The sequence below is a fragment of the Anguilla anguilla genome, chromosome 11 (assembly GCF_013347855.1).
Source record: "Anguilla anguilla isolate fAngAng1 chromosome 11, fAngAng1.pri, whole genome shotgun sequence".
NCBI classification, from domain to species: domain Eukaryota; kingdom Metazoa; phylum Chordata; class Actinopteri; order Anguilliformes; family Anguillidae; genus Anguilla; species Anguilla anguilla.
Genome location: NC_049211.1, coordinates 32,072,499 through 32,091,798, shown reverse-complemented (window position 1 = coordinate 32,091,798; position 19,300 = coordinate 32,072,499). Strand labels below are relative to the sequence as shown.

Below are 19,300 nucleotides of genomic sequence, written 5' to 3'. Positions count from 1 at the left end.
AAGGAGAAAGAGAAAGAGAAAGGGAGTGTGGATGAGGGAAGAGATAAAGTGGCAGTTAGGGTTCACGGGAGGTCACCCCTCGCGAGCCGGACACGTAATTAAGGCCCCGATGGAGACAGCTGTCCGCGGCCTGCCTGTCCAGGGCGGCCTGCTCTCTGGCTCCTTATTACTGAAAAGGGCATGGATGGAGGGCAGAGGCGACATCACAGTCCGGTTATTTTTATATGATACAGATTGTCTGGCTCTTCTGTGAAATGCCAAAAAGCCCCAGTGACAAACCATTCATCTGTTTCATGAAACATATGTGTTTGTGTGCGTGTGTGTATAAATATTTTATATATATATAGACACACTCACACAAAAGATTATACAAGTTCTTATTTGCACTGTCATCAAACTCAAAGATGTAAATACATTTTTGTATGATGTCAATGATACACACATACATAGGCTTAGGAGTTCCAATCCAACTATTGTTACGCCCTTGAAAACATTCACTTGGGGGAATCCCTTTCGAGACACGGAAGTACCCGCGGCGGCCATTTTAGGTGTGAGTCCAACCAGCAAGAAAGTGAAATGAAGTTTGTGACATGAACTTTAGCCCCTCCACCCTCAACGTTTCTCAAGCGAGCATCAGAGCAGACTTGGCAAGCTCATACTGCCCACAATTCACAGCAAACCTGCAGCTGGACCTGCACCAACCCCTGGCCCTACGCCATATCGGGGGGACCCCGCTTGCTGACCCACAGTAACCATTCCCAAGCAGCAGCCAGCAGCCAGCTCACCCCAGTAATAGTGTGCAGCAGCAAGCGTGCCCCAGCGACAGTCGCCAGTCTCCGCCCGCAAGGGGCAGCCAGCAGTGCGACCCACCTGGTTTCTCTCTAACTGAAATTGCTACAATATAAACATTAATCTGACCCTCTTATCCACAAAGCAGAATAAACCCTGAAAAAGCCTCACCATTAAAAAAACCGTAAGATGAGAAGTTGAATCGATTGATACGGCAGAGGTGAAATCTAAGAATGAGGAAAAAACCGTGGTGATCCTCCAGATCATCCTGCTAATAATGAAACTCATTCATAAAGTTTTATTAACGATGGTTAATTATTTGTAACATACCCGTAATCAATGTAAACAATGAGATATGCATTTGATATCGTTGCATACGTGTAAATAATTATATGAAACGTATGAAATATATGTCCTCAAAGGCCTACCATAGAATCCTCCTTTGTGCTGTTGAAGAATGTGCTAAGTGCGAAAGAATAAGAGCAAGTGTTGGGTGCTCAAACTTGAAGCAGCTCTAACCCCTCCCCTCAAGCACTCCCCTTGTTCGAGAAGGGCACCCTAGCAAAAATGACACATGATACATCACTGGAGGGTTCATGCAATTGGAGGGAAGAAGTGAAGAGAACATTTTCATTTGGACTGGAACGCAGCCCGGCTCTTAATTCAAAGACTCCGCCCTCACTCCCTCCCACTGGCTAAATGCAAATGTATACTCCAGTTGTACTGGTATGTGCATCTCATCCTCCCAAGTGAAGTTTGCAAGTGAAGTGTATGAGGGTGGACCAAAAACTAGATCGGGACAAAGCCGTGCACTTTTCTTCTTTTCAGACCCCTAATTCTTTCAAATCATTAAGCACTGTCAGGCTCAGAAAACTCATTCTCATCCAGAAAGATTAATTAATGCATTATAACCACACATAATCGCATAATGTAGGCAGGTGGCCAGAATTATACAGTTATGGATTTGAAAGAGTTGACAGGGGACAGTTAGCGAATCCCCAGTGTATTTGTTATCGAATGAGCCAGAGATTTCTCTCCACTATCTACAGACAAATGAGCATTAAAGCAGGTGGGGCAGGCCCTTATCACAAACAGTCCTGAGGTGCTTTGATATGCAGTTGGGACTCTCCTGGCCGGGACTCGAAGGTTCATTTTTATTTTATTTTTTTACACGGAAGGGTCGCGCTTTGAATCTCCGCAAACTGCACTTTAATTTCCCGTTACCCGCACTTATAATTCAGCCTGTCACTCACCACACACCTGGGCCTTAAATCTTAATATGTCATCAACATGGGGACCCTCTTCATCTGATATCCGTCCAATCAGTGGCCCTCGCTCCACAGGGTATAATTTTGGGAAGACGCTTATGTCTGATGTCACAAACAAAACTGTTCTGCTTCCCATCAACAATGCCACACTCTTCTCCGCTCCAAATACATGCATGATGGGGTCAACAGACCCTTTAAAGTCCTCAGCCTTGAACAGCCCACTATATGATAATCTTGTTAAGAAGGCTCCCCTACCCCGCCGACACATAATGAAATTACTTTTTTCAAGGACGACTTTCAGAAGGACACCCCTGTTTTGGTAATAGATCAGACCCAGGCTCACGGTATACTCAGAGAGGAGATACAGTGAAGTACCCCCATTGTTGGTGATATAAAACATAATAAATTCACAGAGAGAGTTCCCCCTCCAACCGTAACAATACATATTTAAGGCAGGGAAACCCGGGAGACATTCAACGCACATCGTCAGAATTTCCAATCACCCATCTCTCTTCAGATTTATGGCCCGCCATTCTGCACAAGGCTTCGCCACATTTCTTATTATTCTGGTCACGCCCGTGGCTAACCCCATCCTTGCCTATGTCTCCACCCCCCCCCCCCCCCCCCCCCACTCCCCTCTGAACACAGCAGTTTGCTAACCAGAGCAGGGCGCAAAGAGGTAGAGATGGCTCAGGGGACGATACCATTAATGGTTATTGCTTGGATAACCGCCAACAACCAGAGGCTATTGCATTTCTCTTGTGAGCCATCAATCGGAAGTTCTGATCATGGCGTTCCCTCCAGCTAGATAAGCGGCGATGCCCCCAGGCTGTCAGTGCTGAGTGTCCTTCTCTGGTTTGGGGGAGTTCACGTCTTCATTTACATTTACATCCTCCCCACACTGGACTCATGCGAGCGTCTGCCTCAGTCTGATGCAACGCCTCTATTATAATCAGTCGTGAAACCCGCACCAGCCGTATGTCACGTCTCATGTCAACCTGTGTGGCTTCTCATTCTGTTTCTATTTGATATGCGATGCAAGTCCCATCTTCAGCAACTTTTCATTGGTTCTCAGAAACTAACGGTAGTGGATGAGGAAGAGTAATACATTTTTAAGAATGTATTATATGTGTATATATACCCAATTTTTTCTTGATTCTGCTCTGTAACCCACAATTTTAGATTTGTAATCAAACAATTCACACATGGTTAAAGTACAGAATCAAAACTTTTGAAGAGTATTTGTTATACATTTGGATTCATCATGTAAATGTAATTTGTATTTGCGTGTGATTGTATACAATATGATCGCATAGATTTACCCATGGTGCTAGTTCAAACTTCAATAGACAGCAGGAGCTTTAAAATGACCATGGGGAAAACAAGAACTGCCCCCGATGTTAATGATTGGTTGTTTAGTTTCCATTGTGTGACTGCTAAACGTGTCTGTTATCAGTATACAAGCATGACAGCCCTGCACTTGTGACACAGATGCTCGCGTGTGTCCCACAAGTGTTACATGTTCTTTGCAGTTGATCTGAGCTCTCTTTTGCTGAAGCGCACCTCCTTCCAGTGCCTTTACACAACACCTTTGCTGGACTGGGAACTGAAACAAAGTTTGGCGACCAGTCAGAACATTCCTCGGCTCCCCTGAGCCTGGCATGGACCCGGAGAGCCCCGCTGGAAGCTTTGAGAGCAAGCAGCCAGCAGCGGCCAGGCAGCCATCCAAGCGTCCAATCAAACTGCATTTATGGATCACATTAGCCCAATCCGACTGAATTATTCCATTTGATCCAATCGGGGCCTGCAGCCTGTGTACTGCTGAGACAAGATGGTGAAGATGAGCAGCTTATCACAGTGTGCAAATCCCCCTCTGCCCACTCCTCCCACATCTCTATCTCTCCACCCACTCCACCTAGATCCCCCACCCCCAACAAAGCTGTACTGTACCATACAACTACAGGTTTCAAATATTCACACAAACCACAGCTGTTTTTATCTGTCATCCTGCAGATGCTTAGCACAAGGAGTGCAGTCATTTCTGAAGCACAGTAGCTATTTTGTAGTCGGCCGGTTTAGTGCCCACTGCGGGCCCTAATCTCTGACTTCCTGGCTCGACTCCTGTCACAGGAAGTGACTGAGGGGCTGAAATATGGACCAGTGGCTCTGACTCAGCAGTTCTGATTAAAATCTCATGCCTGACAGAAAGACCAGAGGTGGGGAAAAAGAATAGATAAAGTCTGAGTTTGTCTTGGCTGCCGCAATCCAATTAGGGAGCGTATTTGAGAGGGGTCTTCCCCCCTCAGCATCAGCCAACAGCAATCCAGCAAGTGACAAGAGGCAGGAAGCAATTCTCCAAAAAAACATGGCATACAGTGAATGCAATAACAGGTAAGCAAAGACACATCCCTTACTTGGCAAAAAATCTTGTGCTCTGTTCTTCAGGAATAATGAGAAATGAACAAGATGCATTCATTTGAAACACTCACTTCAGTTTGAACTCAGCTTATGAGTAATATTTAAATATAAGATCCTCTCACACTCCAAGTTCCAATGATTTCTCAGATTTGGATAGTAATAAAACAGTGATACCCGAGAATACCATTTTAATAAATCTGATCATGAAAGAACAATGCAATAATGTTGACATGTATGGACACATACAGGAAGAAGCGTTTAGGTGGGTGCAAAGTGTATGGCCAAAAGCTTCTGGTGAAAACTCTCCCATAAAGTTTCTGGAAAAACACCTGTGGTTAAAAATCTTTCGCAAAAAGTCAATATTCTCCCTTAAGATGTCTCCTTTAAAGGTAAAATTCCTTCAGTGAAAAGTTTGTAATTAAAAGTTTGTAAAAGAAAACATTTTTTTAAAGTCTATGGTTAAAAAAATACTCTGGTGAGAATGAGATGCATAAAAATTTCCCAGCTCTCTCCGTTTAGCGCAGCAGTTTCATGACGTCAGAAATCTGCAAGGGAGGGAGGGAATTTTTGGGACCCGGAGGAAACTAGGCCAGCTTATTAAGCAGGCTGATGCGCCGGCTTTCTTTTGCATCCATGCAGTCAGTCGTGCAAAAACCCCATCTAAAATTTAGAGGAAGCAAAGAAGAAAGGCTTTCTTCGAAATTTAAAGACGGCGAGAAGCCCACAGGAATGGCTCCAGCTTCCGTCCTCTCAATATTTCAGACCCGTATTCCGGATTCACATTCAGACAGAAACGAATACCCAAACATCTTCATTCAGGGTTCGAGGGAGAGGAAAGAGGAGGCGAGGGTGTCTGAAGACTCTGAGAGAGGCGCGGTCAAATCTGAGGGCTCCAACTCGCTATTGGAGAAAGACAGGTCCCCAAAAAACACAGCAGAATGGGCTCTCGCCCTCCCGTTGACAAATGCAATTGAGAAGCCAGCTGGTGACGTCTGGCTCCCAGAATAGCCCGGAAAACAAACAATTGTCCAGTTTCCTGCTTGTCACTTACAATATTACAGTTGAAAAGCCACAAGGAGTTTTTTCCTCTTTTCAGAAAAAAGTTAATTAACCAGCAAATCCAATGATTATGTGTGGAACATTCTGAAAATTGTATTTCCGTGTGTACTCTATATATTTCTTTGACTAAATGATAACCATCAAGCTGTAATGACCATGCGTGGAACATGTTTTCTGTAAAGGCGACAGAATATTTTTGGAGCAACATGTTCAAAGGTTATTTTTGGAACATCTGGACAATAACGTCACCACAAAACCAAATCTGACCAGAATGTGTTCTCTGAAACTTTCCCTGTTTTCTGGCAACTTTCCCTGTTTTTCCGGTGGATTAATATGATTATCCAGCGTGTCAAGGGACAAAAATCTGAAAACAGTCTTGTGCACAGCTCACAACCATTCACAACCTGTTGTAGCAAAGAGTACGTTCTCTACAAGAGGAAAGAAAAGAAAAAAAAAATTCCAAAATGTTTTTGGACAACTTCTTACAAGGATCCAAATATGTTTCTTGACTAATTTCCTCACATCTTGAAAATGAAGACATCCAAGGTTCAGACACACAAAGGCCTGGTTTCATATCTTTAAAACTACAGAGGGCGGGCGTTGTCTACAAAACAGTAAAACAATGGGATGGTGATGTTGGTGACACTCTAAAAGACTGTTTTGAATGCACTGATTGGGAGGCATTCAAACAGAATGCCACATTAGACGAGGCGGTGGAGGCAGTGAATGGCTATATAATTTTCTGTGAGGCACTATTGTTCCATCCAAGAAAGCGAAGGTGTCCTCAAAACAACAAGCCCAGAAATAACATTAAACGAGGATAAAGAAAACATTCCAATCAAGAGACAAAGTAGAGTCAAACCTCATTCAGGTCAGGTTGAATAAACAAATTAAAGAGGTGAAGAGAAGGATGAAAATCAGTTTCAAGAGGGGCAGAGGAGAGATGCTTTGAGAGGAATAATGATCCTCTCAGGTCTATCAACAAACCTGAATGACCCTGGCCTTCAGTCGAAGGAACATTGCAGTCAGTTTGCTGAAGCTCTTAACAACTTCAGCAGCAGATTTGACAAATATAACTTCAAAGCAGAAAGGGAGGACAACATCAGAAGTCTTGTTGTCGACTGAAGAGAGCAGCAATATCTTGTTACAGGAAGAAATTGTTAATGGGGTTCTGAAAAGGGTGAAATTGAACAAAGCCGTTGGTCCAGACAACATGGGCAATTATGTAGTGCAGTCCTCTCAAAATCAACTGGCTCCAATCTTCTGGATCTGTTCAATTGCTCAGTCAAGGAGCTCACATTACCAGCCCTGTGGAAGTCATCTTATCACCTGTGCCACAGAAGACCAACCCAAAGGGTCCCAATGACTTTCAACCCTTGGCGTTAACAGTCACCATGAAGTGTTTGGAGCGCCTGGTGCTTTCATAAATCAGTGTGCAGAACACAGCAGACCAATTACATGTTTCCTATCAATGTAATAGAGGAGTTTACGATGCTGTTCTACCACTTCTTCGATTTCTTCATCTGGTTCAATCCCATCTGGGGATACCAAAATCATATACCATACCAAATTTTGTAGATTTGCCTAGTGTGTTCAACACAATTCAGTCACATGTAATGGTTTCGAAACTACTGAACATGCAGAGTAACATTTATGTCAATTTATGGGTATTGTCCTTTTTGACAGAAAGACCTCAGCGGGTTCAAAGTAGTAACATCAGGACCAGGAATACTCAAATCTGGCCCTCAAGGTCAGCAGTACTGCTGGTTTTCTCTTCTGCCTCACCATAGTCCAATAAGGTAACTGACTGGCCAGAGATTAATAAACAAGTCCCTGATTAGAGGTAAGGAATGAAAACCCGCAGTCCAACTGCATTAAAAAACCAACAGTACTATTTCAAATGCGGTGCAGAAAAGACACAGGAAATGATCAAGGGCTTCAGAAGAACATTGACAACAAAGATCTAATTTCAATACTGGAATTCCAGTTTCAGTATAGTAGTCAAACACACATAATCAAAATAAAAGCAGATGATTCCATTTTATGTATTAATGCAAGAAACGAGAGTACTGGTTAAGAAAATTATGTACTGTATCTAGGTGTAGCTTACAAGTATCCCAGGCCTGCTGTTACTATAGTAATAGACTTAAACCAACTCTGTGCCAGAGAAAATAGGCCACTTCATCATAAAATTGTACTCAGTGTACTTTATCAGATAGAGTTGTGGAGGTGGTCATTATTTTTTCAGTGTTTGTGCTTAAGTCAACAGCAGAGGCAGAACAGTGCTGATTCTTAGCCTGCCAATTAATTGAGCATACAGAAGAGTTTACAGTAGCATAGTTGTAACATGCATTATATCTCTTCCTTCTTCAAGGACTACGTGCACCTAGTGTTTTCTTAATGTTATCAACCAATGTGGGCCTGCAAGCACTCCATCTTAGATCAATTAGGCTAAATGTACAGGTCACACTGTTTCATGCAAGTAACAGGGAACCTCCAGTCTGCTGTTAAATTATGTTCTTACAGTAGTTCTCGGCAGTAGTTGCAGTATTCAACAGGAAGTACATCAAGGCTGAATGGGCAAGGCTGTTTGGGTAGAAAAACATATGAATCAGTAAGTACAAATATCACTATTGTATAATAATTGAAAAAGAATAAGAACAAGAATATTGTGGCACGGATACGCTTCCATACATTCTGTTCTATTCTATAATATTCTAAAGAGTGTTGCAGCAGGTTGCCTTTACAGTTGGCTGTGATGTTTGGGATTATATGGGCCCTATCTACAGCCCTGGAGATCCCTCCATGGACAGTAATAACACCAGGCAACCACAGTCACAATCATTGCAATTTTAAACATTTCTATTCCATTCAGTCGTTTCACAGAAGATGTTTTTCCTTTTTTTGGAGGGAAGGCTAAAAGCAAATAATGGCTTGGTGTCCATAAAAGTGTCAAAATAAATGTGTTCTCAAAAGGCTTTGATTTTGAGTTGTTTTGGGGGGTTGAAATGCTCTCAGGTTATTTGAGCAATACCTGCCTCATGCAGTTACCTTGGCGATGACTTCAGACTTTAATTTCCATTGCTATTTTTGACTTGGGAACAAAACTGAGTTGACATTCTGAAGTCACAAAATTTCAGTCTAACGGATTAACGACGAATGACAAGCCTCTTCTCAGCCTTCATTCTCAGTTTATATACGTTTCCGTGTAACGTGTTCTACACTTTCACGTTTTAAACACTGATCATGTTTCTGTGCTCCACACAGTCCAAAACGGCTCATTATGCTGCTCATGAAGCATCTTAAAACACGAAACTGAAAGGCATGTTTTCTTAAATAAAAGGTTACTGAGAAGATATTGAGGCCTAATTGGGGAGAAATTGGCATACTGTATTTGATGGTATTGAGTAATTTGTGAATGAACCACTGTATTGATAATCAAGAAAAATAACTGAAAAAAGGTCAAGACTAATAATCAGTTGGGGTGGTTCATGTCATGTAAAAAAAAAAATCCTGTATGTAAAAAAAATAATTAACCTTTAGCAAATGCATGATTGACACTGCAGTCCACCAATCCCTGCTTAGAAACAGTTGCTATGTACCACTTCCTCTGACATGTAGTTCCGACACTGTCTGCAACAATATAGCTAATAGCGGAAAAAACTAGCTACAAGTTACAGAGCTTCTGTCGGTTATTAAAAGCTGCTGTTGTGTAATTTGCAAAACAGACATGCATTATCCAGAAAGTAAGGGGGGGGGGGGGGTATTGGGATGACCCGGCTGTAATTACTATTCCATAAGCCATTACACAGGTAACGTGTCTGTTGTAGATAAAACTTTTTGGCATTTGCAGTCAATGCCGTAGACAGACACTACTTTTGTTCCAGAGTGATTAAATCAAATCAAAGTTTATCTGTGAAATGCAGATGGGCAGTTGTTAGCTGACAATGAAATGCCCACGAGCATTGTTGTGTAGCTATGAGAAGGGAAAACAGTGCCGAAACAATAAGAGAAATAATAAACTAAAATAACAAAAGATAAGATAGATAAGAAAGAAGTATAAATAAAGCCGGTAGGTAGGTTAGATATTGCACATGATTAACGTTAGTCTATGTCGGTGCAATGTCCCACAACAGTGCAGTGCCCCGTACATTAGCCCTATAGATACAAAAGGTTGGCCTCACGTTTGGTCAAACTAACTCTAGGCTGAAATCATAGCTAACATTAAGGATAACTTCTTGGGCTTTTCTTGCAAATCTTGTCGTAGTATTGCTATTCCAACCAACTATTCAGTAACATAAGCAAGATAGGCTAAATGAGAAATAACCTTTTCCATCACTTCATCAATGACCATAAAATGCCTTCATTTTTTCCTATTTGTACATTATTTATGATTGTATCAAGCCGAACTATCTAACAAAGATACTGGATTAAACTTTCAAAAACCATCTGTAATTAATTGCGGTAATTAATTCAAGCAGATGCTGCCAGCTGACTCCATCTGCTTTGTTTGTCGTACATGGCAACAGTCGCTAAGGATGGCGGGACTTTTTCCAACAGTAAATTCTAGTACATTCTTACTAGCACTTATTAATATCACTTTTATTTATTCTATATTTTACAGGTTTCATGTTTATTTAATGTTCATTACATTGATAAAATACACTGAAGACTAAAGTGTCTGTGTGAATTAAGTTATAGTGTGCAGGTGAGAACGCATGCCCAGAGTGTTCAGCATTTGCCCGTCCAAAAGTCTGTGCGCGAACCTGGGTCCAGGGCAGAGGGGTGTACCAGGTGCATGCTGGGTATGGTGGCACGTCCTCTGGTGAGTTGATGGATGTGTGGAGGCGTGTCTGCTCGGGGCTGTAATCAGGAGACTACCACTTACCGCTACTCTTCACGGTGTGAGTGGTGTACTGCTGTAGAGCTCGCAGATCGCTGGTGCTGGTATGTATGACAAAGCAGACGGGGTTCCCCAGTGTGTCCCTCTTCAGTAGCTGCTTGTTAATGAGCTTTGCTTGCTAATTATACTCAGTTTAAATTGTGTTATTTTTTAAAATACAAATTGTCCTATTCTGCACTAGTTCCGTACTCTTTTCTGAGGTATTCTGTCATTAAAAATGCATTTGTATCATCACTTAGTTAAGGGATGACATTTTTAAGAGCTCATCACTGGTTTGTCTTGAGAAAATAATCTCTCCCTTTTCGCTCTCCCAATTTCCCTCTCTTTCTCTCCCACCTGCTCTCTCTCTCTCGTTCCATGGTGAGGGATTTGAATGTTTTCAGGTGGTATGTAAAACTGACTGGCCGATTTCATACTGATTGAGTGATTGGTTTTTCTTCTTCATTTATTCACAGCGGCATTTTATTATTATTAGTTTATTATTTTCTGGGGTTTGTTGGCATTGTGCGGTTCTGCTTAAAATAGCATATTTGTGGATTTCATTTTACTTTCATTGCTTAATAAACTGAATTTGAAAGTGAAGTCTCTCTGCCTCTCCCTACCTCTCTCTCTCTCTCTCTCTCTCTCTCTCTCTCTCTCTCTTTCTCTCTCTATCTATTTATATATCTATCTATCTATCTATCTATCACTCTGTTGCACATACACATACACACATCCACACATACCCTCTCTCTCTCTCTCCCTTTCAGGTTGCCAGGGTCACATAGATCCCTTAATCTCCTTGGAGAACTGAAAGTGTCTCCCTCCCTCCCTCTCGCCCTCAGTGCTAAATCTGCCCGGATACCAGACCCGCCCCCCCCCTACACCCTGCCCGATTCTACCTGAGAACGGAAATAGCTCACAACGTTTCCTCTCTCCCCTTAAGCCCCCCTAGAAATCAGGAACATCCTGGCAGGGAGTCCCCCAGCCCCACACCCCCACCCCCACCCCCCTACCCCACCAGCCCGTGTACACCACACAGACACAACACAGCATGCAAGGGAAAGGTAGACTGGGAGGCAGAGACTGATGATGAGGAGTCAGATACTAACAGGTAAACTGATTGATGTGGACAAAATCAGCATCGCCACACCAGCTATAATTTTAAAGCTTTTTTCTGAGCTGGAGAGAAAGAGAGTGAGAGACAAAGTTTAATTATCTGAATACAGACCTGTTCCAGTCTGTGTCATGTTATTACAATGTCTCTTTTTAAAAAGCTATGTGCATGTAAATCTAGGGAAATGGAGGTAAGTGTGTGTGTGTGAGTGTGTGTTTGTGCGTGTGCGTGTGTGTATGTGAGACAGAGTGTGTGTGTGTGTGTGTGTGTGTATGTGTACCATATGTGAGTGTGTGTTTGTGTGTCTGCATGTGTGTGTGTGTGTGTGTGTATGTGAGACAGAGTGTGTGTGTTTGTGTGTGTGTGTGTGTGTGTGTGTGTGTGTGTGTGTGTGTGTGTGTGTGTGTGTGTGTGTGTGTGTGTAAAACTGAAGGCACAGCTCAGAACAGAATACAGTGGCAGCCCAGGGTGTGAAGTGAGCATGAGTAAGCACCAAACCCCATGATGTCACAGGTTAGAGCTCTGGGATCCGGAGAAAGGCTTTAGTTATATCCGCTTCCTCTTCCCCTGCCCTGCTTGTGAAATGGGGACGCCCGGCACGACAGCCTGGGCAGGGGGGGCAGGGGGTTATGGGAGACGTGCCAAAGGAAACAGCCCACTCGGGACGCGCAGGGCAGTCCCCTCAATAAGACTGGGGCTTAGCGTCAGTGCAGGAGGCCAAGAGATTCACTTTAATGTGGGAACGGGGAGATAAAGGAAACGGAAGGACGCTGGAATAGATCAGAGTGGCTGCGATCGTACCTCCCGCAAGAAAAGGATTATGCCGCTTTCGTTATTTTTAAATGACATCTCCCACGCATATTTACGGATCATCTTACAGTATTCGTGTATAAAACCCACTCACGCATATTTGGGTATGTAGGTCCCCTACTTTCACAGATTGCACATGAATATGCGCTCTTTCTTTTTCTCTCTCTCTCTGTCTCTGCCTCTATCTCTCTCCTCCTCACTCACACATGCTCTCTCTCCCTCGCACACACATGCTCTGTCACTCACACACGCTCTCTCTCACGTGCACAAACACACACACACACACGCACACACAGGCACACACATTACAGGCATTTAGCAGACGCTCTTATCCAGAGCGACTTACACAACTTTTTACATAGCACTTTACATTGTATCCATTTTATACAGATGGATATATACTGAAGCAATGCAGGTTAAGTACCTTGCTCAAGGGTACAACGGCAGTGTCCTTACCCGGGAATCGAACCTGCGACCTTTCGGTTACAAGCGCAGTTCCTTACCCACTGTGCCACACTCCGTCCTCACACACAGGCACACACACACACACAGGCACACACAAACATGCACACACACACACACACGCACACGCACAAACACTCACACACACACACACACGCACACGCACAAACACTCACACACATGCACAAACACACACACAGGCACACACAAAGATGCACACACACAGACACACACACATGCTCTGTCACTCACACACACACACACACACAGACACACACACACACGCTCTGTCACTCACACACGCTCTCTCTCACATGCACAAACACACACACACACACGCACACGCACAAACACTCGCACACATGCACACACACACGCACAGACACACACACATGCTCTGTCACCCACACATGCTCTCTCTCACATGCACAAGCACACACACACACACACACACACACACACACACACACACACACACACATTAACACACACACACACCTCTGGCGCTTTTATATTATGTGGGGTTAGCAGGTTACTCAGAAGGCTGGGTGGCTGCTCTGAAGGTGGATAATAACGTGGAGATGAAGTGCAGCCGCTCGCTGCGTTTGCACAGAGAGGGAGACTTACGCCAGATTACGGGCAGGCGGGTGAATTAATGAAAGTGAATCCTCAGATATCGCTCCACCTCTTCCTGCTCTGAAGGTGGGCGGTATGGTAGCCTTGGAATTATACAGCAAAATTAGCCACAGAACACGTTCTGCATTTCACAAGAGTCCGTACGTAGCGTCAGTCTCCACAGCTGGCCGTGCATTTCCCTTTGAAATTAGCAAGACTTCCGACTCACAAACCCAAACCTGGAGGTCTGCCAAAATAACTGTCTTGGATTCTTTTGTTTGCAAGTAGACTATCCTGTGCTAAGTGAATATATGTCTATGTTAAAGGGCTTTATAAAAGAAACGTTTTACACATCTGACTGTAAGTAGGCTATATCTCAGAATATTTGAGCAGAGTGACTTGACAGGTGAGTTTCATTACGGGCGAGACCGTGTGGCTCAACCCTCTGTTCTTGTCCCCGTCTGAATAAAGGGGAAGAAATACAAAAGGAGGGCAGAGTGTATTCTCTCCTTTAAAAAAAAGCTCAGGTTTATTTAAACAAAATTCAATACTTAACCCTTTTGGAGATAACCACCTGTCAGGGTTCTAAAGTTTTTTTCAGCAGAGACCATGTGGTATCTATGTGTGTGTGTGTGTGTGTGTGTGTGTGTGTGTGTGTGTGTGTGTGTGTGCTGATACAGGGGGAGGGGTGAGAAAAAGAGATAACTACACACAGAGAGATGGAGGACTGGGACACAAGTCAGAGAGAGCGAGAGATATCTCTTCCTGTTCTTTATCTTAATATCACCTTTGGCAGGTATTTCTCTTTTTTAATTCAGACAAACTCTTCTTATCATCTCCCTCCCAATTTAAGCACCGAACATGACATGTTCTCTGCTGTTTAATAAATTACTCTATTTACCTGTACACCAGTCAAGCTTGAGTGGTAAGTCTAAGTCACTTGTTCAAAAATACAACCTAATTAACTGAATACCTAAGCCGATATATATATATATATATATACAATGAAATGTGTTTTCCACTAATTGTCTATTTCTATTTTTAACTTCTGAAGTGTTGCAAACAAAACAGTTTAATTATATTTTTTACATGATTATATATATGGCCGTGACCACCAGCTGTGTTGAATTCACGAGGGTAAACCGAAAAACGGGTTAAATAATTATTATTTTTATCTCCGCCAGGCGAGTGCCTGGAGGGGATTATGCGTTTGGTCGCGTGTGCGTATCTGTCCGTAATCTGGCATACTACTGGGCCGGTCAGCCTAACACCTGTTGTGCATGCTGACAGCAGGCCAAGGACCTGAATTCTCGATAGTTTGCAAATCGGTCAACGACAAGTATTTTATTTGAATTAATTTTCATCATTGTCCATTGAAAAACATTGAGTGCTAACTCCTCACTCCTCCTAACCGGCCGGTAGGAGCCGCAAGTGATCAACAACTGCTTCCGTTTGGAATGAAAGACCAGCGATGTAAAATGTCAATTTCAACAAAATTATCTCCCAACTAACGGGGTACGTTAATGTTCAAATCTGCGGCAATTATTTTGTTGGCATTTTAACGTTGAAAAATATATTTTACATCACTGGTCTTTTGGAATTGTTCCCGTCCAGATTGTTCCTGTCCAGATTTGAAACGAAAGTGCCAGAGTATAACGTCAACGTTCCAACACCGTGGCTGATATGAATGACATTAGCTAACAGGTCACCACCTTTAGCGTTACTTCACTGAATCTGCGTTTTTGGGATTTTCAGTGGCACATGGTAAAAACTTGTAATATTGTCTTTGTCTGGTTGCATTGAATGTGTAGCCTCTATTGTTGCATCAGCAAAGCTAACACGCCTGGCGGAGATCTGAACTCTACTGAGTGCACTCTTCTAGTCAAGATATAGGTTTAATCACCTTGTCTGCTTCACAGCATAACGCATTGTTATACCATCACTATCAGGAGAAATGACTTCTAAGCATGTCTGCAACCCCACCCCCCCACCCCCATCCCCCCGCCCCCTCTCCGAGAGGCTAAATAAGAGTGTTATTGCTTTGCAGTGGCTAACCTTGATGCCCCGCATTTGCATATGTAACTTCCAAAGGCAACAGCAACCGCAGAAGTGCATCTCTTTCAATCAGCTATCATTATTCTGCTCACTGGCACTGAATGGAATCAAGAGAGAGGGAGAGAGAGAGAGATATCAGTATCATGGTGGACTATTCCATCACTGATACTGAACCAGGGTATATTGATGTATTTGTAGTCTAACCACAACTCCCCATATCAGACCACATCCAATCAATCTTGTATTTAAAAAAGTCAGTGACGGAAACTGTGAAACTAAATGTACAACCCAACCTTTTTACTCTTCCAAAGGCATACAAATGGACAGAACAGAGCATTAATGATTATAATGAAGCATTACTGTATGCACTGAATAAATTCAATACATGATATTTAAGCACACAATACGAACTTAACAGAAAAAGCATAAATTTGGCCACACGTGATTTGAGTAACATATTTATACAACTGGCAAAGAAATCTAAAATGAAAAGAAAACCAAGCACAAAGAAAAAAAGGGGATGTGCTTCATCAAAAAAGAACTCAATGTGAAAAACATCACAAAAACGGCACTAACCAAAATTGAAAAGAATGTCAAAGAAAACACCTGGCAATTATGGAAAAAATAATAATTAAAATCCCCAAACAGAAAGAGATCTTTATAAGATTACAGAATGCCAAGGTTTCACTTCCAATCAGACATTCATTATTGAAAAACTCAAAGCATTGGAAACTACAATAAAAGACAATAAATGTGCTCTTAACTGTCCAATTTCCATCCAAGAACTAAAAGAATAACCCAAAGCCCTTGAAAATTGCAAGGCCAACAGCCACTACATTTTAACAATTTCCAGGTCCTGGACTAGATTTACAAGGAAAATAAATCAAATTTGCTATTTATACAGATGATAAGATAAGACGTTATTGCATTCCTTGGGGTCCTCTGCATCTAACCCATCCTAGGAGCAGTGGGCAGCCACAGTTCAGCACCCTGGGGGACCAAACCCAGGTTTTAAGGTCAGCGCATTGGTCAAGGGCAATGGCAGGCGTATACCTAACCTCACAACTTATTAGCAACATACTTCAAAATTCGTAGTTAAGATAATAATGGGTTCATTTTTGTCGTTTAACAAAATGTGAAACTCTCTTAAGCTTATGTTAACCACAGAGCTTATTTTCTGCAGAAGTCAAAATCCCTATGGGGAAAAAAAACATGCTGAGGGTACCCCATCACTCAAAAACGCTAACCCACTTACGGGTTTTAGAAACTCTGGCACTCCATAGCACTTTTAATTATTTGTGCTTTCACACCGTGGTCATAGATCACAAATGGAAGCAGCACGTCCACTATACAGCACGACTGAGAGACAACACTGATTTCAATACTCATAATATATCTTTCTACATTGAATTAAAAGTCCAGTTGAATTGAAAATACGCATTGAGGTGGTTTTAGCTAAATAAACCGCATTAGAATGTTATTGGTCATTGAACAGAAAAATTACTTTACCACAGTACATTGTAAATATAAAAAACCCTGAACAGAGACAAACCTAAACAATGTACACGCTCTGTGATCATAATCTGGAAATGGAAAAAAAAAACACCATAAAAAAGAGTGGAAGCCTTTCCACTTTTTTCTCTCCTGTGCTATATATGTTAATTAAGGACAAGCTTTCTCATGTAAAGTCAACACCAGCATTGCATGATATGGCAGCAAAACATATTATGAAAGATTATGCATATGTTTGGGAGAGGTGCCAGAACTCATAGAGTCATCTGCTCAATACATGACAGCCTGACATGAACTAAGAGAAAAAAGAAAGAAATGAACAATGCAACATAGTCCTAATCTGATCAGTTCTAGAAAACAAATCATTATTATTAGTAGTATTATTATATTTTTCACTCTTTTTTATTTAGTATTTTTATTATTTTTTTAAATGTATGTATCTATTTATTGTTTATTTATTTTTACAATTATCTTTTGTTTATTGTATATTATATGGAAAAATCCACACCTCTAACATATTATGAAGTATTAGAGTATAGTACCTATCTATTATAGCATGTCCCCCCCCCCCCCCCCCCAAGTGCTGCAAGTTCAGCTGCAGCCAGTTGCAACGAGGCTCGACTGATTTGAGTAGACAGATAGAAATTTTGATTTTACCTGTACGTCACGGGCTCTTCCACAAGCACTTCATGATATAAACTTCCAGGCACAAATACTGCCAGCCAGTGTGTGAAGAAGCATTGCCTGAACGGATTAATTTTGCCTTACTTTAATTTTTGCCTGACTTGTGACCCTTAAGCACATTAATCAAGGAAATTAGATTAAAGTTATCGAATAAAGATAAATTAGCAGCTCAGTTCATTCTTGGGGCCTGGAACAACTAATTTTTAAAAAATACATTTGAGCTTAATCAATTGGGACAGATGACCTTTGTTTTAAAGATGGATATTAATGAAAACTGTCATTGGAAATTAGCATTGGGGCTAAACATTAGTCTTGTGTCAACCAGGGTTTGTTCATTAAATTTGGAAGAAACTTGTGATTTCACTTTGCAATTGTTTGACACCCCTGAGAAGAAAGTCATGTTAGTGCTTCTGTTGTGACTGCCTTGATGCAGAACGCCATTTTGTCTTTTTCATTTTAACATAAAGTAATAATCTCAAAGATTTTCATTAAAATAAATGTCTGTTAAGTCACTATCTATCACCGAATTAGGTAACACAATGGTGATTGAGTCTATTATTATATAAATTTATATTATTATTATTATCATTTATGATTAAAGAACTGGGTGTCTGTGGTGACATTCCCGTGAAAAAAATCACAAGTGGCGCATAGTTAGTGACGCGTTTTCCATCACCCATTGGTGGTTGGTCCGCGAGAGAGGGTAGGCGGAGCTAACGCAACAAGCTCGCTCTTCAACTCACTCGTGTGTGAGGGGCGTACTGTTTTTTTGCGGTGTCTGCTAGTGTTACAATAACAGGGAAGGGTGGGGGTGGGGGCGGATGGGGGGGGGGGGGGTGATGGTGGTGGTGGTTACGGAACCCTAAAAAGTTTTTGTGCAACGACAGGTCAAATTTTTAGTTAATGTAGATTTTGTATTACATTTGATGACAATGTAACGTTACTAAATTACATTTGCACAGCTAACGCTAGCTACTGAACCATGTCAAGAAAGACATTAGTTTAGACAACGTTGCGCACAGTATCCATCTCTCATTTCAGGTAACATTGCGTTAGCTAGCTAGCTAATGTAATTAACACAATCTAATGTCAGCTAACAATTAGAAAAAACGCTAGCTAACGCTACCGACCGGTACCGACCTCGCAAGCCATCTCTCGAATGCAATGCTACCTTGTTGCACCGTTGCAATTTAGCTGACTAAACGCCAGTTCAGATCAATGATTCGTAACGAGACTGAATGCAACTTGCAAAATTCCAAGATGTCTGATTGTAAACATTCTAAAACTGCACTTGGCATTTTGACAAGGTGGGTCTTTTGATTCCCCAGGGCAGGCAACGGCTCTGCTACAAACCAGTTCACACCGCTGCAATTTTCTCTGCAACATTCTAAAACCGTTTCGTGTCGTTGCGAATCATTGATCTGAACTGGCCTTAACGTTACCGTTATTTACATTGCCATCAAGTTCATCAATATATTATAATGATCGGAATAAAACCGGGGTATAGGTGGAGCAGAGCCGGGTCTGATTTCTGTGTAAAGATGTCAAGCCGGAGAAAACTAAATAAAAGAATATGGCAGCATGGATTAGCGTTGTTATTATTTTATTACGCTTCCTCATATGTTCCTT

General features: G+C 42.0%; 1 protein-coding gene across 3 annotated transcripts in view; it reads right to left on the bottom strand.

Annotated features, from left to right (window-relative positions):
* LOC118208432 (copine-9-like) overlaps positions 1 to 19,300 on the bottom strand; it is a 105,657-nt gene that overhangs the window by 30,428 nt on the left and 55,929 nt on the right. The window lies entirely within an intron of this gene.